Raw genomic sequence first — 6,879 nt, 5'->3', positions numbered from 1 at the left:
AGTATTTTTTTTATAGCGAATATTAATTTATAAAAATTCTATTGTACATGATATGACACAATTTAATAAAATAATAAAATAATATTTTTTACAACCTATGTAAAAATATGGTTATATAAATATCATAAATTAGTAATGATATAAACTATATAAATATATATAATAAAATTTAGTGAAATATGACTCTATTGTTGTTTCACTATTCTTGAATTTGCATTCTTGTTGGAGCTTACCTATAAACTTTCTCATTGCATCAAATATCTTTTGTGTTGTTTTCTCAAGATGTCGAGCATCGAATTCCTTGGAACAGAACCTCCGAACCTCCGAATACCAGTATTTTTTTTATATCCAAATACTCACTAGCAATCTACCTCCGATCAAAAACAACAACGGATAAAAAATAAGCAACTCCAATAATCAATGACAAGTAAAGAAGTAACATTATATCAATTCCAACAACAATCCAGAACATAACCAATCATAAAACCAGGAACCCTAGCATCTGTTCTAGACGACTAAGTTCCAGTCTAGCATCCTAAAAATGACACTGACCAAACAACCGAGCCTCTAGAACGTCCTCCTTTTCATAACCTTGATTCCACGATCACACTTTGCCTTTATCGGCGCCACAACACAAAAGAGAGGCGTAAGTATTACCATAAATACTTAGTAAGGTAATCCTTCCATATACTGGGCTATACACACAAGCAATAAGATCTCTCATGACACAATCAACAAACAATAAAAAAACCAGGAAAGGCTTAAAGCAACATGACATAAACGGTTGCTGCAGAAGGGTGTCGACCGACATCAGAAGATGTCGACCGACACCATAACTTGTGTCGACCGACACCTGCTCGACATTCCCAAATCCCTAACAGTGTCAACCGACACCTCCACATGGCGTCGACCAACACTCGCCAAGTCCTCGAGTCGTCCTCGCGTTGGTGTCGACCGACACCGATGCCGAGCATCGAATCCCTTCCAACAAAACCTCTGAATCTCGCCTCCAAGCTTCTCCTTTCCATCCCACACGATCCCAAGAGTAGATCTAAGCCTCAGGAGTCACGAAAAACACAAAGAACTCACAAGAAAACGACGACACATCACACAAATCACATAAACAAAGATCTCAGCTTAGATAAGTCATGGTCATGCACTCACTTTTGCCAAAACAATGAGATCCGTACCTAAACGACGAACTAGCACCACAACAACCTTTCCACCACGTTCCTAGCCTTGGATCCACACTCTCCAGAAAGAAACTCACCCCACAGAGACAAAGAACCCACCAAAACCTCAAGAACTCTCACAGAGACTTTGTTCTCTCTTCTTTCTCTATGAGATGTGAAAAAGCGGCTAAAAGAAGTGGAAGACGTCAAATTTTCTTTTTAATACTCGAATCTAGGGTTCTCCAAAATCTACCACGCAAACCGGATGATTAAAATCAAACCGATTAACCCATCCGCAATTGGTGTCGATCGACATCACAAGCTGTGTTGATCGACACCCCTACCAAAAATCCACTTTTTGGTTCGTGGGTGTTACACTAGACGCGATAGTTGCTTTCGTATGTGTAGTTAGTTCTAAAGATACCACAATATCTTCTTCGACTTATTAATTTATCGAGGTTTTACTGTATATCGTTGAATTGTACGTGTGGGTAAAACAAAATACTTTTCCGAATTTTAAATTTGTTAAAGGGCTTGTGACGAAAAAAAATTTCAACAACTCGGAGAATTTATACACAAGTTAGTAATGTAGATGTTTGTGGTCGATGGAGTTTATAAATGTTTGTACTTTGTATTTTCATTAAGTAAATCTTCTTCTATAAATCAAGTACAAGAAAAAAATATTTTCCACATCTATTAATATTGGGGTTATTGTTTAAATGGGCCTTTATTCTTCTAAAACATTGAAATTGGGCATTTTATTCCATGCTATCGGTTTTATGAATCTTTGGATAAACCAAAAATACAATTTTAGCCCTCTTCTATATCTTCTTCTTCCTCCCCCTTTGATGATGAAACCCTCGCTTCTTCTCCAGTGGCAACCATGGCCTCAATGGATGCAATATATCTCGGTTTTGATAAAGGAATCTAACCCTAAAGGGATAGTATCTTGTGAACCCAAGGGATCAAATCACAAACAATTATCAAATTAAAATTTCTAATATTCCTTTCTCCGACCAAAACGCAAAACTTCTCCTCCACCACAACCAGACCACCGGATCTCATCTTCGCCACCAACATCTCGTTCACCGGATCTGATCGTCATCACCACCATCTCGTTCACCAGATCCCATCATCTTTACCACCATCACTTTCATCAGATTTCATCATCACCACCATTATCACGTTCAACAAATCTCACCGACTTCACTATCTCCATTCACCAAATCTGATCATCGTAACCACCACCACGATCACCGGATTTCATCATCGACACCACTCTCCACTGAATCTCATCATCATCACACTAACATCGTTTAGTCGTTTGCTAAATTAAAAGAAAAAAATTAAGGACAAAATTGTCTTTTTAGCATCAAAATAAATGTCTAAATCTGTAATTATGGACAAAAAGTCCTAATTAAACAATACTTTTCAAAATAAATGTTTATCTCATAATTAACTCATTAATATTTACAAAGAAACATTTGATAATGTGGAAGCCCCCTTGGCACAGTGGTTGGTCTAAGGTTCATTAATGCTTCTACACCAGGAGGTCTAGGGTTCGAGCCCCGGATAATACGATTTATTAATTGTGCAGATTAATGGAAGCAAATTTACAGACGATCTCTAGCGATGCGTAATTATCGCCGTTCGCCGTGATTCTACATACACATGAAGGTGAGCATAGAGAAGGGAGGTGACCATCAAAAGCATGGAACACAGGAGAGTAGTGAATCTATTAGGGTCGGAAAGAATTGCCCATGGTAGAATCATATGTAATTGTTCTCGTAATTTGCTATCGATTAAAAAAAAAACATTCGATAATAAAATTAGTTTTGAAAAATGAAAGAAGTAGTAGTGAGTGACGTTTATCAATAAGTTCCTCAAAATTAGCATTAGTAAGTGAAGAGAAATGGAGTGCTTTGTAGTTTTTATGTAAATCTTCTTATAAACCAGGTCTAAGAAAAAAAAATTCACATCTATTTACAAAAGAAACAATAAAGAAAAATGGATTGGGGAAAATAAAATCAACGACAAGCATCCTTATTCATCAAAAAGATAACTTCATCCAAAGACCATCATATCAAAGTGGCCGTGAACCATCCGGCTTCCAGTGAACGCTTCCCAACTAAATGCACAACCATCAGGTTTCACATCGTTCATAGTTTCATACCAAGAAAACATATTGAATCTTGTTTGTAAAAAAATCTTACGCCGAAAAAGACCCAACTTGCACAAGAAATAACATGTATAACAAGGATGGAGGACGGGAACTACATATAGATGGGAGTAGAACCCTGTTTTGTACAGCTTTCTCATACGTGGCACTGAAACTAATAGGGAAGGAAATGTATGGAGGAGATGGAACCATGGTATCAGCTAGACGTTGGATTCACCACAGTGGTGGTGCCACCTTATTCTCTCTTGGGGCAAATTCTGGCTCTCCGTACGTTAATAACAACACTATCTTGCATTAGTTTTGCGTCGAATCACAAAATGATATACAGGTTCTTGGAGAGCTTATGAATGGACTGGAAACAATCCTTAAGCCCCAAAACTATGGCTCCTTCCTTATACTCTTACGTTTCACTCAGGCCGAAATGTGGTGCCGTTGCAGGATGATTAATCTTCCAGTGTCATTTTTTATGTTGAAAAATATTGTTTGTGTAACATCTTAACTTCATATGTTGACCAATTTGACCTCGCCGTCTCCGTTTTGGACGAGGGATGCCGTATGCACAAGTGAAAGATCCAGAGAAGAAGGCACGAGGGATGACGTATGTTGCAAGGTAAGAATTAAGAGGATGTGATTAAAGGGGTTCAGAACCTAGATTATCAGTGCGAAACCTCAAATCATCTTCAATCTTATTAGCCGGTGACTTGAGGTTATGGTAACTGTTTGTACATGATTTTCCGGTTACAACGGATAAGTTCTCTCTCGGTTTACTCAATCTTGCGACTATGCAACCAAGAAACGAATCTTATTTGATGATGTTGTTGTTGTTAATTAATAGAACATTGGCCGGTATTATCACATGAAATCTAACGGCCATTGAGTCGTCCTTGGCTTCGCCTTCATCAACCAATGAAGCATTCAAACAAATGGTGATTTCCGTTGCAGACTCTGTTTTGTAGTTTGTAAGAGTATTTGGTGACAGGTTTTGTACATCGATGCACTGTTGCCTTCTTTTGTCTAAAGTTTTGAGCAGTGAACTTAACTAGAATTTAGCCCAACTGTTGTTGAACTGGTAATTTCTTCCACGTATTAATTAACATAAATGTCGAGCTTGGTGATGTACTTGTATGGTTCAAAATGCAATTTAATTCCAACCTGAACCGTGCATAAATTTTATGAGCTAATCGAAAACAAGTGATCAAGACCACTTTAGAAACTCAAATTTTATACCAAACTGTAATTATTTCATTACTCAAATCGAAAACCAAACCAAAGATAAACATTATGAAATACAGTACAAGGAAGAGAGAAAAACATCAAAGCTGTTATTAGAAGGAAAGAAAAAAAAATATGATTGTTTCTTTGTTCTTCTAATAGTATAAACTTTGTTTATTAATGCACAACAACAATCAAATTAATATACATGGCAGAAGTGTGCTTCTGTAGTGAAGAAGAACCTTAAAATTGATACCAGAGATGATTCGAGCCTCTCCACCACCAAGTAGCATTGGCCTCACAGTCATCAGTTCATCATAGATGCCAAAGACTAGAGATTGAGTACTCTACTTGATAATGAACTACCAGGTCTCTGCAAGAAGAAGTAACCATGAACTTAACTTGCTGATCATTTCTCAATCAATAACATGAAAAGCGTCTTCTCGAACGTCTCTGCAGGCTTCAACTAAAACATGAACAAGAAACAAAAAAAACAAGCAATTAGCTTCAACATATTGATCAATGATACTACCAACACACACCAGATCATTTACATATATGTTATACAATACTGATCAAAGTCAAATCATCCAACAAATTATTCAACACAAGTTGAAAAGAGAGAAGATTGTGTGTCCACATAAGCCAGCGAAAGACCTAGTAACGCAATTTGACTATAGCCTATAGGAGATCATGAGTAACTCATAATCGAAAATTCTTTTAATGGGGAAAACAAAAACTGATTCAATCACTGATATAATCAGATTTTAAAGAGAACAAACCAGGCCTACCAAATAAAAACCAGATCCAAGTTTTTTCGGATTATCAAATATGATCACAAGAGAGAGACATAAACGTCAACGGGTTAACGACGTTTAGAAATTTTACTTACTTAATTTATTGGTTTATTTTTTTTTTAGTTTTAAAATGTACTTTAAAATGTTAATATTGAATTATTGATGGACTCGAGATGAAACTGTAGTTATAATTATTAATCTTTCTCTGAACTGAACCAGAACAAATTAAATGTAGTTATAACTATTCATCTTAAACTCGAAAAACATGAAACAAAAATGCAAATAACAACCAAAATAAAAACAAATCAAGTTGAACTCATAAACATCTCTAAAGGCCCATCATCAATCTCGAGGGTGCGGTTGCGGGTATGGTTGCGACTGAGGCATTGAGGGACGTACCAAGTTCGCCGGAAAACTAGTTGAAGGACCGTACTGAGTCATTGTAGCGCCCGGAAATGTTAAGGTATAGAGAAGCACAACACATTGATTAACACTTGGAATGCGCCAAGTCAACGCTTTTCTATTCAATCTTATTAACAAAATTTATCTCTAACAATGATGCAATTTTGTCTCGGCCCTTACTCAACTTATTCCTCCCAATAGGATTGATCCCGACTAAGAATGAATCTACGCCTCTCTCTTTTCTATCTAAACACACACATGTGTAGATATAAAAGAAGAAAACTAATCTTCTATCTTTTCTATCTAAACTCTCACCAATGTAGATCTAATAAAAAGAAAAAAAATTCTCTACGCACTTAATCACCTCCTTGATTAACTTCACAGAAAACTGAGAACACACCTTCTAAGCCTTATTTTTGTGGCTTCGAAGTTTACAAACGTATCAATATTCTAGAGTGCTCAAATTGGATTGTGGCCTACTCCTAGAATATATATACACGACTTGAGAAACCCTAGAAGGCAAATCTCGAAGTATCAAGGGATAAGGAAACTGTTTGATCTCAAGCTTATCTTTTTCTTATTTGGTGTAGAGAATATTCTTCATATCTCCAAGTATAAGATTGTCTCTATCTTTAATGTCAAGTCAGCAACATTTCTTGACACATCATCACATCCACTCATGCTTTGTCATGTCAGCACACCCATCCATGTCAGCAACTCGGGCGTCTGTGATCTGATGCAGCTTCCTGATTAGCACAACGCTCTGTTCAGCACAACGACTTGTTCCTCACAGCGAATTGTTCCACTATCTGCATTTACAGGAAATACTTGTCCATGATTAGTAATCCGGCGATGGCAAACAACACCACTTGTGTCCGCACAATGGACAGAGTTATCGACAGTTATATTGCGAACGTTACGATAAAAAATATTACTTGGATTACGAATATTCAGATATGAGTGGATGAAACCAATCGAGGTGGTGTTCACACCCTGGCCCCTAGCGGCTAAGATGGCTGGCTCGGCATTACGAAGGAGCCAACCTACGGTTTCACCGTCACTCTTGAAGCCTAGCTCTTGTGTCAGCTGAAAAACTTGGGAAGCATAGCTCAGGGGA

The sequence above is a fragment of the Camelina sativa genome, chromosome 4 (genome assembly GCF_000633955.1).
Source record: "Camelina sativa cultivar DH55 chromosome 4, Cs, whole genome shotgun sequence".
NCBI classification, from domain to species: domain Eukaryota; kingdom Viridiplantae; phylum Streptophyta; class Magnoliopsida; order Brassicales; family Brassicaceae; genus Camelina; species Camelina sativa.
This window is presented reverse-complemented; position numbering follows the sequence as displayed.